Genomic DNA, 14,172 nt, shown 5'->3' on the forward strand with positions numbered 1-14,172 from the left:
AATGAGGACCGTCCTTAGGGTTTTCGATCTGGCGCGAGATCCGGTTTCCGACCACGCTATACAATCACCGCTCTCTCACGGTTTACACTCGTTTTGGTACAAGTGACCTACAAGTTAGCTTACTAAACTAGTAGGATTTTCATTCAAATAATTGAATGATAGTGCAACTTCAAAGACTATTAATAATTTAAAATGTAAACCAACATTTATTTTCTAGATTATAAGATCATAATGCGTATAACATGGTTTTTTTTGGACTTTTAATCGTTTTTTAAGGCTACTTGAAAATTTTAAATTTTTTTATAATAAACGCCTTAATTTTAGTGAAACGAGTTTCCGATAAATTTCTATTCTCCACCCCACACTTGAGATCATGCAAGGCCCTCATTGCATGAAATCAGAAAAAGGATTAAATTTAGAGGGTAAAGCGATAGGGTGATTGTAGAAATTTTCAATTTTTAACCTGCAAATCGTGGAACATGTAGACGGATGCCGCTGAACTTACTGCCAGCATAAGAGCATCGTCCATTCCGCGATTATCATCATACACACATCATAGTATCAAATGTCGCTGAACTTAATGCCAGTCTTTGAAGTTCAATCACGCTGCACAAATTAACAAACCACACAATTTATAATAAAAAGAACGGTGTTTTTACAACCACAACCGTTCATAAATTCACACAATTAGCCAGTTATTACAAACCAAATATTATCTAAAATCACACCATACAAATTAAATTGTCTCAAAACAAAGTACAAAATGATCAAAGGCACGCAGGCCTAGTTATCAAACGGCCAAAAATAATTACCCGAACCATCTCTGTACGGGCGTCCCTGTGGATATTCTTGCTCAAATCTGTTCCGAGCATCCTGCAACGCAGCGGTATTATCATAAATCGGGTGAGGCGGAGGTGGGTTTTGAGGATCCGTGTAATATTGGGGTGTCAGACGTGTCGTCCCATAGTACTGCTCGGGGTTGGAATAAAACAACTCTGAGTTATGGTTATTCCAATCAATACCATAACTCATCCATCCCTGATCATGCACTTGAGCAATCTGTCGTTGCTCCATTCACTGTTGACTATCCCACATTCGATCGTTGTGCGTCCTTTGTTCGTTCGGGCTCAACCTCATGTTATTAACACCACCAACCAAACTGTCCCAACTTGATTGGGACGGATGCCACGGAACCTGATCACCAACGTTAGTCTGTGCCTCCATTTCCGCCTCTTCTTCCTGCTGCTGTTCTTGCTACACGCCACTGCCACTTGCGCCACCTGCGCCACCTGCCTCAAAAGGTACCAAATGCCCATTTCTATCTTTCATAAGAATTTCAGCATTAATATAAGAAACCTTTTTTAATGGTTTCATGACGTTTGTACACTCCTGTAATCTGCTGAAATCTATGTTAAAATGTCGAGCAAGTCGGGTGATGTAGTGGCCTCCCAGAAGTGGCTTCTGTTGCCGTGTCTCGGTAGCAATGGCCAGGAAATAATTACCGATCAACCCAGGAATGTCGGTATAGCAACCCCGCTTTATTTGGTCCATAATCCATAAATCCAATGTTTTCACTTTCTCGTGACCCTTAACCCTCGCATTAAAAGTGCATGCGATAAGTCTATGAAGCAGTTTATCATCCCGGGCTACAATTTCGTTGTACCTGTGCCTGCTTGATCTAAACTGTGCAGCCGCATTCGGCCTACAAATCCTTCGCCAATAAAAAACATCACTAAACTCATGCCGGCCAACATAATCGGAGGCCCGCAAGTATTCACCTAACTGGGTATCGGTGAGTTCCTCAAAAATACCCAAAACTCGGCATAGCTCATAACTACTTATACCCCTGTACTCACCCCCTAAACGAAATCGAAGAAAGTCATTTGACAAATAATTGCTGACATTGTTAAATCGCACAGTTGAGTAGAATTCTTTAAGCAGCACCGGATAAATTGGTCCGTTGATGCTGAAAACTTGCTCCCAAGCGTGGGTGACTACTCTACCGTAGGGGATGGCGAGTAAGTTAGAAACATGGCGGCGCATACCCGCCTCTTCCAATGGGCCCCAGATAAAATACCAAGTGGCATTAATAGGCCTACGGTTTATCGTCTCAAATGTTTCTGCGTAGTCTTCGTCGTTTTGAACCTGTGTCAACCAAACTCGAGGATCATTTCGATCCTCCTCTTCTTCTTCTCCTGACGATGATGATGAATGATGTTGCTGATGTGGTAGTTGTCGTGGTGGAGCCAAACCTGCTGTCCTTCCTCTCTTTGCCGGTCCTCCTCGGCTTGATTGTCCCTGCAAAACATTAACACCAGACCAAAAGAACATAGAAACCGTTGTGTTAATGTTAGCTAAAACATAACCGAGTAGCAAGAGAACTTAATCATTCCATTTCAAGTTCATAAGTATTATGACTCATTTAAGCAAAAGCGTATGTTCACAAATTTTAAACCAAAGTCAACTATAGTCAACATAAACCCGTTAATAACTTTTCAAAAATGAAAATCACAACTTCACAATGTAGCATCAACTTATGACTCAAGGATTCAAGCATGTTGTGTTATAGGTCATAACATTTAAATTTGCATTCTAATGATATTCATCACAAATCATAACACATTTTTCGCAATTTTAGTTCAAATGACCTATTATAACATCATACATTATGGCATTCCATTCCATCAATTTACTTCAACAGGCCCATACAAATGAAAATCAAGCATACATACTTCATAAGTTCATTACAATTCAACAATATGCTAAAAAATTCAAGAACATTCAAAAATAACCCGGCCAATTTGACATCAATATCACCAACACAATTAAATACTTCACAAGATTCAATAACATCATACACAAACTCAACATCATGAACTAATCACCCTAAATTTGGATTCAAATTCCACAAACCCTAAAATCATGAACAAACCCTTAAAAGCATGTAATCTTTGCAAAATAAACACATTATGGGCAATTAAACTACTAAGGCATGTTAATCTTAACAATAATCATGCAAATCAAACACCCCACACTTATCCTTCACCAATTTATAGATATAAACATACAATTCAAGTAATTGATAAAGAAAAGTGTAAAAATGGAGTATCCATACCCTAGAAAACATGATTTGAAGTTTGGATTTGAAGAAGAAAACGCGAAATTGAGGTAGAAATTAGGGTTTTTGGAGAGTGTTTCGTGTTTGGCAGAGAGAAATGGATAAAAATGTGTTTTTGTGGTTAAGAAATGGGTTGGATAGGTATTTAAAACGTATTTTTTTTTCTGAGTCAGTCACTTGGGACGGCGTCTAGCAAAAGAGGACGGCGTCCAGGTATTTAATTGGGGACGGCGTCCAGGAAAATGGGACGGCGTCCAGGTCTTTAAATGGGGACGGCGTCCAGGTAAATGGGACGGTGTCCAGGTCTTTAAATGGGGACGGCGTCCAGGTAAATGGGACGGCGTCCCATTGCACTAAAACTCACTGACCTGTTTTTCTGAGTCGCGCGTGTTTAAAAGCCAAACGTAAATCATTTTGTACCAAACTAAAATTTATCGTGCACACATTTCAAACCTAGTTACAATTATGAACCATTTTTTAACGAGTCGTTCACCAAACTCGTCCCCAATTTGATTTATGCTTTGTTCTTGAAGTTGAGGCTAACCTCATCCTCAATTTCTAGGGGACCATAAACATAGTGTTTGACCCGGTGGCCATTCACTTTAAAAGTACCACCCTTCCAGTTCACCATTTCAATTGTACCATAAGGATACACCTTTCTGACCACAAATGGTCCCGTCCATCGGGACTTAAGCTTTCCTGGTGATAACTTGAAACGGGAATTGTAAACAAGGACACGATCTCCTTCCACGAATTCTTTTGGATGTTTCAATCTTTTGTCGTGCCATTGTTTGGTTTTTTCTTTGTAAATTAGAGAGTTGTCATAGGCTTCGAGCCTCAACTCGTCTAATTCGTTCAGTTGGGTCAAACGTAACCGACCCGCTTCTTGGTAATCCAAATTGCATGCCCTTAGCGCCCAATGCGCTTTGTGTTCAATCTCCAACGGGAGATGGCATGATTTTCCGTATACCATACGGAAAGGAGTTGTTCCAATTGGTGTTTTGTAGGCCGTGCGAAAGGCCCATAATGCATCGTTTAACTTGATTGACCACTCCTTTGGATTTGCACCAACGGTCTTTTCAAGTATGCGTTTTAATGACCGGTTGGTGTTTTCTACTTGCCCACTTGTCTGGGGATGATAGGATGTTGAAATTTTATGGATTACTCCATATCTTTTCAACACCTTTTCCAATTGCTTATTGCAAAAGTGGGTGCCCCGGTCACTTATAAGAGCTTTTGGCGTGCCAAACCTAGAGAAAAGTTCCATCAAAAAGTTTACCACAACTCGGCCATCATTTGTTGGTAGAGGTTTTGCCTCCGCCCATTTGGAAACATAATCTATGGCAACAAGTATGTATAGGTAAGAATGAGATTTTGGAAAGGGCCCCATAAAGTCAATTCCCCAAACATCGAACACCTCGCATACTTGGATGCTTTGTTGAGGCATTTCATCCCGTTTAGTGATTTGACCGGCCCGTTGGCACGCGTCACAAGCCTTACAAATAGTGTAGGCATCTTTGAATATTGTAGGCCAATAGAAACCGGCCTCGTAAACTTTCCTCCCCGTGATTTGGGGACCAAAGTGCCCACCTGTTGGACCAAGGTGACAGTCAAGCAGAATTTCGGTGCATTCTTTCCCCGAAACACACCGACGAATAATTCCATCCGCACATCGCCTAAATAGATAAGGGTCTTCCCAAAAATAGTATTTTAGGTCACTAAAGAATTTCTTTCTTTTCTGATGTGACCAACCGGTTTCTAGGAATCCACCCGCAAGATAGTTGGCTATGTCTACAAACCATGGATCATCAATTTTCTCAATCTTCATGAGATTTTCGTCTGGAAAGTTATCTTGGATAACAGTCTCATGGAGAACCCCAAGATTCGGGTTCTCAAGTCGAGAAAGGTGATCGGCAGCTAGGTTTTCGGCCCCCTTTTTGTCTTTAATATCGATGTCGAATTCTTGCAAAAGCAAGACCCAACGTATTAACCGGGGTTTAGCATCTTGCTTAGCAAGCAAGTACTTCAATGCCGAGTGGTCTGTATAGACAACCGTCTTTGCTAGTACCAAATAGGATCGGAATTTATCAAACGAAAAGACGATTGCCAGGAGTTCCTTCTCGGTGGTAGTGTAATTAAGTTGGGCTCCTTGCAATGTCTTGCTAGCATAATAAATGGGCTTGAAATGTTTTTCAATTCTTTGCCCCAAGACGGCACCAATAGCAAAGTCACTAGCGTCACACATAAGTTCGAATGGTATTGACCAATTCGGTGATATGAGAATGGGTGATTGTGTGAGCTTTGCTTTAAGTAGGTTAAAGGCGGTAAGACACTCGTCCGTAAAGACAAATGGAGCGTCTTTCTCAAGAAGTTTGTTCATGGGGGTTGCAATTTTGGAAAAATCTTTAATGAACCGCCGGTAAAAACCGGCGTGCCCCAGAAAACTTCTTACGCCTTTTACATTTGACGGTGGTGGTAATTTGGCTATGACTTCCACTTTAGCTCTATCCACCTCCAGACCTACACAAGAAATTTTATGACCCAATACAATGCCCTCTTTTACCATAAAATGGCATTTTTCCCAGTTTAGCACAAGATTTGATTCTTCACACCTAATCAACATACGTTCAAGATTATGAAGACATGAGTCAAAAGAATCACCGAAGACTGAAAAGTCATCCATGAATACTTCCATAAAGTCTTCAATCATATCATGAAAAATAGCTACCATACACCTTTGAAAGGTAGCAGGAGCATTGCATAAGCCAAAGGGCATACGTCGATAGGAGAAAGTACCATAAGGGCATGTAAAGGTCGTTTTCTCTTGGTCCTCTGGTGCTATAGGGATTTGGAAATATCCCGAGAAACCGTCAAGAAAACAATAAAAGTTCTTTCCTGCCAACCTTTCCAACATTTGATCAATGTAAGGAAGAGGAAAATGGTCTTTTCGGGTAGCATCATTTAATTTTCTGTAATCAATACATACCCTCCAACCCGTGATAGTCCTGGTAGAAATTAATTGGTCGTCTTCATTTGTGACAACGGTCATGCCACCCTTTTTGGGCACGCATTGGACCGGACTCACCCAAGGGCTATCCGAAATTGGATAAATGAGACCTGAATCTAGGAGTTTGACAATCTCCTTTTTAACAACTTCTTGCATATTAGGGTTGAGTCGCCTTTGTCTTTGTACACATGGCTTATAGTTATCTTCCATTAATATCTTATGCGTACAATAAGAGGGACTTATACCCTTGATGTCATGAATTTTCCATGCTAGAGCCGTTTTATGGGCTTTTAACATGGAAACAAGTTTAGACTTCTCACTTACAGAGAGTTCGGAAGAAATGATAACTGGGAGAGTAGAACCTTCTTGTAGGTAAGCATATTCCAAGTGTTTTGGAAGTGGCTTGAGTTCTAAAACGGGAGGTTCTTCAATCGATGTTTTACATCGGTACTCATTTCCTAAATCCAACTTTCTGTATTCTTCATCATTTGGCTCATAACCGTTAGCCATCAAAGTGGTCAACATCTCCACTTCTTCCAACATATTCTCTTCATCACCTTCCGCAAAAATGCATTCTCCCGCACCTTGCAATTCTGGAAATTCCTGCAACAACTCCGAATATGTGTCTATGGTTTGCACATAATAACATTGATCATCAGTAGACTCGGGGTATTGTAGGGCATGGTCAACGAAAAAGGTAACCTTCATATCCTCAATACTAAGGGTCAATTTATGCCCATGAACATCTATCATAGCTCTAGCGGTATTGAGGAAAGGTCGACCTAATATAAGAGGCACACGTGTGTCTTCCTCCATGTCCAAAATTACAAAGTCAGCCGGAAATACTAGGGTACCTACTTTTACCAACATTTTCTCTAAAATTCCACGAGGGAATTTAACAGAGCGGTCTGCTAGTTGAATTGCCATTCGGGTTGGTTTTAGTACCCCAGGTTTTAGCTTAACATATAATGAATAAGGCATTAAATTTATGCTAGCCCCTAAATCCGCTAATGCTTTAATGCATTCCAAATCTCCCAGGAGACATGGTATGGTAAAACTTCCAGGATCTGCTAATTTCTTTGGTATTTTGTTCATCAAAATTGCTGAACAATTAGCATTCATGGTGACGGATGAAAGTTCCTCCATTTTCTTCCGATTAGTAAGTAAGTCTTTTAAGAACTTAGCATACTTGGGCATACCTGAGATTACATCAATGAAAGGCATATTTATGTTAATTTGTTTAAACATATCTAGGAATTTTGACCTTTCGGCCTCTAGCCTTTCTTGTTGTTGTTTTCTTGGGTATGGGAGCGGTGGTTGATATAGTTTCACTACGGGTTTTTCCCGTTCTTCCTTTTCAACCACTTTTTCCGGCTCCTTAACCGGTTCATCATTTCGGTTCAACGGAACACTAAAATCAGAATTTTCGGGCATTTTTGGAGCATCGTATGCTAAACCACTCCGTGTGGTGATAACATTGGCGTGCTCATTTCGAGGGTTCTTATTTGTATCGCCCGGTAAACTACCTGGTTTTCTCTCACTAAGTAAATTAGCTAAACCACTCATTTGTTTCTCCAAATTCTGAATTGAAGCTTGTTGATTTCGAAATTGGTGTTCGTTTTTCTCGTTGGTTTGGTTTATATTTGTGACAAGCTGAGTTTGTGATGAAATCAACTTTTCCAACATACTCTCCAAATTTGACTTTTTTTCTTCCTGTTGGGGTTTTTGATAAAAACTCGGAGTTTGTTGTTGGAACCCACTACTTGACCCTTGTTGGTAATTGGAATTTTGACCTTGAGGGTTGTAGGGGTTGTTAAAGTTCCGGTTAAATTGGGCTCTTCCTTGAAATTGATTGTTATTTCTTTGGCTTACGAAAGCCACTTCTTCTTTTTGAGCCATTGTTAAACCGGCATCACAATCTTTTTCTAAATGAAGACCACCACAGTATTCACAACCTACTTTCATACTATGAATTTCCTTGGAGATTTTATCCATGGTTCGAGCAACACCGTCTATTTTAACACTTAGAGAACTAAGGTCATCATAGGCGCCGACGCTTTGGACTTGAGCATTACGAGTAATTGGGCATTCTTGATGCCACTCATGAGAATAATCGGCTAGCTTCTCGATTATTTCATAAGCCTCTTGCTCGGTTTTGTCCATAAGAGAACCACCGGCCGCTTGGTCAATTGAAATTCGGGTTGCTACATCACAACCTTTGCAAAAGATTTGGACCTTTTGAAAGGTATCCAAACCATGGTTTGGACAACCTCTTAGCATTTTGGAAAATCGATTCCATGCTTCGTACAGGGTTTCCATCGGCTTTTGACAGAATTGGGTAATTTTGTGTTGGAGTCTCGCGGACTTGGATGCTGGAAAATATTTCTTAAGAAATTTTTCCAACATACCATCCCACGTTTCTATCGTAGCCTCGGCCAATGAATCTAACCAACTTCGTGCTTCCCCTTGGAGTGTCCAAGGGAAAAGTCTTAATAATATGGCCTGGTCAGTTTCTGGTTTAAGTTTAAAAAGAAGACATATCTCTTGAAAGAGACGAATATGTTCGTTTGCATCTTCATTCGGACCACCACCAAATTGACACCTGTTATTAATCATTTGAAGAATAGGTCCTTTTATTTCAAAAGTTACCTCACCAGTAGGTGGAGTAATAGCACTACCTTGTCTGGTCCGGGTTGCTTTCATCTTTGCTGCCATTGATTGTCGTGGTACCAACGGTCTTTCTCCTTCCATTTCAAAATTTGGGGGTTGAACGGGTTTACCAAAGTCTGAATATCGAGGCTTGGTCGTACTTGATTCTGAATCAAAGGTTTCTTGCTTTGATGAAGATTCAAAAATTTCAAGTACTTCTTTTGAAATCCTACCAAGCTTTCTATCAGGTTCTGTAAACGGTGTAAGTAATGGAGATTCTGAACTTCGGGTATGTGGCATATGCGACCTATAAACTGTCAATCACACAACTAACAAAAATTATTAAACATACCGATTCTATAAGTTTAAAAATCAAAGACTATTAAAAATTTAAAATAATTAAGAAACTACTTAATCACAAATCAGTTAATAATTCTATTTTGACACAAAACTGTCCCCGGCAGCGGCGCCAAAAACTTGATGTGCGAAAAGTGGTATATGAATTGTTATATGGAAAATACCGGTTTTAAAGATTACACACACTAACGGGCAGTGTACCCGATCGTGTAGTAGTATAGATAATGGTAAAATCCGTGTATCGTTCCAAGGACAGTTGTATTAGCCAAACTAGAATTAGAAACTATATTATGATTAACTAAGTAAATGAAACTTAAAGGTACAAGTTTTATGTTTTGGTGGCCATTTAACGATTTAGCCAAATCAGAGAAGGTTAAATGTAAAAACAATATTTTTAGTCTTTTAAATTTATAAGATGAAAATAAATGCAAAGAAAGCAAGTAAGATAGTTTTGATTTAAATCAAAGAGATGAAATGTTCATCTAGATATTTTACCCTCGGTATTGGATGTAAGTTTTGATATTAAGACCTGATTGAATAATTATGTGTGTAAGTTATCTAATAGGTTTACTAAGAGTTCTCTTGAATAAACACGCAAACACAATCACAAGATCAAGGGTTCCCTTTTCACTATGGTTCTTGTATTTGTAATCAAATAACTATTAAAAGCATGCTAATCACCTGAATCGACCCGTCAAGAGTTCTCTTTAGCGAGTACTCAAACTAGAATTACTAAGTGAGGGTTCCCTATTACTTAGACCTTTTCGTTTGTGACTAGTTGATTAGCTAGATCAAAGACTTGAATAACAATTGTCTTTGCGTTCGCTCTACACAATTCATTCCTATTTTGTTTAACCATTTTAATCTAGTTTACCCCCTTGGTCCGGTTTAGTAAACAATCAATCTAAGACAAGTTGATTGTAAATCAATATGATACATCAACAAGAGTTCTCTTTATCAACAACATATCAATTAACTAGATACAAATGATTTTAACAGCAATAAGCATGGTTCTTAATTCAAGCTTTAATCTATCACACATAATACATTCAATCAATAAGATTACATCCAATACCTTGGTTATTAATCTAGACAAACATTATAGAAACTAGCCAACAATCATGGTAACAGACAACATAGCAATCAGATTAACAACTGAAATCATTGTTTTAGAACAAGGAATAACCTACAAGAACAAGGAGTTCTTGGATAATGAAGGTTTTGATCTTTGATGTCTTGATGTTGAGCCCTTTCTAAGAGCTTGGAGTTCTCCAATTTTGCTCCTAAAAATCGTCTCTGTACTCTCTGGTTCGTAAACCTGAAACAGTCCCTCAAAACAGTAGTTTTAAAGTGGAGAAAGTAGGTAAAAAGTACAAAAGTCGGCTGAAACCTACTACGGGACGGCGTCCAAAAAGACTGGACGGCGTCCCGTCCTTAAGAGCTAGACGGCGTCCTATAAATCTAGGACGGCGTCCTGTTTCAAAAGGCTGGACGGCGTCCTATAACCCAGGACGGCGTCCTGATACGCTGAAATCCACTGTTTCGCTTTCTTTTCAATCCTCTTTTATTTGGACGAAGCCTAACACCTTGAAAGCTTTGTTTTACCATTTTAGAGCACTAAATAGACCTTAAGTCGTATCGGGATCAACCAATGTCATAAATCATCAAAACTCTTTGTAAATCACTCTTCCGATACAAATTTGCGCATCTTGGATTATCACTTGTAGAAACGCCTTCATTATCCTCGATTCTAGAGCATTTTACACGATATTGCGATAGATATAAATGATGTTATTGAGCAATATCAGTAACCTACAACTAGTTTGTAACATCCCGCATTTTTCCATTAAATTTATTTTTAACACCGTCTTTTTTTTTAAATAATACCTTTCGTTATTTAAAATTGTATTTTCCGTTGACTAACGTTCTTAATATTCCCGTTATTTAATTATAACATCACTCGTTTACTCGAGCATTTTTAAAATATTCGTTTGGTTAATTCCCGCACCCGCTTTCAAACTTGAGGGACCAAAGTTGCAAAGGGGCCAAACTAGTTGACTAGGTCAACTAGTCAAACCCCACTCTCAACCATTCATTCACTCCATCCTCCACCTCCCCATTTTCTCTCTACTTCCATTTTATGAACTCAAACACCCAACTCACAAAATCATCATCTAAATTCGAATCAAGAAGCAAACATGAAAACAAATTACATTTTCGTGATCCTCTCTTCATCCTCTACATTTTGGTACCAATTTCATCACATTTGGGTAACATTTCTAAAACTCTAGATTTCTATAAATTCGTGTTTTTGACTTGAAATGGTGTTAGTTAGTGTCTATGGCTCGTGTCTAGCATGAATATATGTTTTGTTTGCTCGATTTGTTGTTTTTGGTGTAACTAGCTTGAACATGAAAAGTGCTTGCTTAATCTTTGATTTTGGATGAGTTAATGTTGTTTAAATGTTAAAGTTCATGTATTAAAAGTGTTACTAGCATCATTAGCTTCAAATTGATGTATAGGTTGATTTAGAAAAGCTTCATTTACAAAATTGTTGAATTCGTGATTTTGGTTAGGGTTTGATGAACTTTAAAATGGGATTTTGATGCATTGAATGCTTGTTAATGTTGTTAGTAAGTGTTTAATTGTATTATATGTTTCATTACCTTCAAAACGATGTATCGTATGTGTAAATTGGATTCCCGAGTCAAGAAATGCGTTTTGTGAACTTGAAACTTTGATTTTGAACGTTTAATGATCATTTGATGAGGTTTTCATTGTTGTTAGTGATGGATTTGATTCATGAAATGTGTTTAGTTTCATTCCTCTTTAAATTACCTTTCCAACAATATAAGATACGTGTTTTGAATGTTAACGAGTCAAAAGTTATGGTTGTTTGAAGTTGAAATCGTATAAGTGAAAACTGCCCCAGAATTGCTGATACAGCTGCAGATGCGGCGCATCTGCCTTAGATGCGGCGCATCTGAGGCAGACTGCCCATTTTGGTCAATTTTCGTTCAATTCTAAGCATGATACACACCCCCGATCAACATGAAACTTGAACAACATGCTCATATATGATTTCTAAGCTTAGGAAAATAGTTCGGGACCCGACCCGACCCCGTTAACTTTTTCGTTGACTTTGACCAAGTTTGACTTTAGTTAAACTTAACAAAACACTTATGCAATCGTTCTAATCTTATTTTATACTTGATTCTTGCATGAAACTTGACAACGTGATTCACATGCTACATAATCGAGTCGTAACGAGCCATAGGACTAATTGAACACATTTCACCCAACCATGTGTCGTAACCGGTTAATTGATACAATTTACTTGTTTAGGTCAAGACTAAGCAACTTTCATGCACACGTTTACTTTGTGAAGTACCTTTATACTCGTGCACTCTAGGTGAGATCATAGTCCCACCTTTTCAACAACTTTTTATACTTTTAAATTGTGGGCTGAGGAACATATACTTTGTTACATTTTGTACTACTTACTTTTCTACTTTGAACACAAGTACGATGAAACAAACATTCCACAGCGAGTTAGAACAAAAATCCTCAATTCGATTATCATTAGTTACACTTGTAGGGTGTAAGCGAGAACTTATATTGTGTGGCCATACGGGTTTGACAAACCCTCATTTCGGACGGTTCGCTACCGTCTACGGATGAAATATATTTTCGAGAAACAGTGTATGTTCTAACACTATTGTGATGGGGTTCTATGGAAGGAAACGTTAAGTCTTGATAATTGGGTGCTCGCGAACAAACTTTTGGAATGCAAACGATTTGGATAATCAACATATTGGAAATACTAAATCTTGTGGTTCAAAATATAACATTTACTAATACACCTATGATTTCACCAACGTTTTTCGTTGACAGTTTTCTATATGTTTCTCAGGTTCATACATGGCTATTTGATACATGCATACACTCTGATTTCTTGCTTGGAGTCAAGCATACATACATGCATACGCTAGTGATAGCACCTTTGGATTCAAACATATTGTTTACATACTTACGCTATTTATAGCAACTGTGATTTTAAACTAATTATGTCGCAAGATATTTCATTTGTACTTTACTACTTTTGTAAACTTAAACTTGTTGTCGATCCGTTTGGTGAACTAAACTTTGCAAGTCATGCACGTTTCAAATGAATGCGACATAATTTTGGTCAAACGCGTCTCATATAGGGACTATGACCACGCAACGGGACCTAAGTAGCGGCGCCGTCAATGAAGATTTTGCCGGGTCGCTACAGATGGTATCAGAGCTGGTTTAACCTTAGCCGTAAATTTAGTCACGCGCGCCGGCTGTCAGGCTGGGCACTCATACGGACTATGCTTTTTGGCGGGTTAATCGTAGAGGGGGTTCTCACAGTGTTACCTGTGATGAAGCATTGGCTCTTACCCCTTGCGATCCCTTGGAATTTGAGGGTTGGCAGTTTGGCAGAAATGCAGGCCGTAAAATCAGTGTCTGAGGTACACTCAGTGGTCACCAAGCGGTTAGCTGGAAAGGCACTGGGTGGGTTTCTACCCCATCTGTCGCTACAGATGGTATCAGAGCGTTGGTTGTAGGGATCTAGGATGTGCATTAGTGTGTCTGACAGAGTCGTTAGGAAGCATTAGTGAATCTAGACTACAACCGGATAGTTAGCCGTTGCATTCTGACATACATTTGCTATAGATAGCACTTACTTGACTACTTGTGCATTATACTTGAATCATTCTTAGGCAAACTTTTTAATGGTACCAAATTTTCATCATACGAATCCGTATTCTGCCACTTTTTGGTAAAACACGTAAATTCAAGATTCATATGCGTATGGATGACGACGACTTCATTAGTCACACTTATTCGGGAACTCTGTCTCCCACGTTGTTATTCGCCACCGTCTCAACTTACTATCGGTGTCACACCGGTGTTCCTTACTATCTACCACTTCCTGTTACTACCATCACTACTCTAAGTGAGTATCGTCATCAATACTTATCACTACGGTTGCGTACTACTCATTATCATGATT

Source organism: Rutidosis leptorrhynchoides, chromosome 1, assembly GCF_046630445.1.
Source record: "Rutidosis leptorrhynchoides isolate AG116_Rl617_1_P2 chromosome 1, CSIRO_AGI_Rlap_v1, whole genome shotgun sequence".
NCBI classification, from domain to species: Eukaryota; Viridiplantae; Streptophyta; class Magnoliopsida; order Asterales; family Asteraceae; genus Rutidosis; species Rutidosis leptorrhynchoides.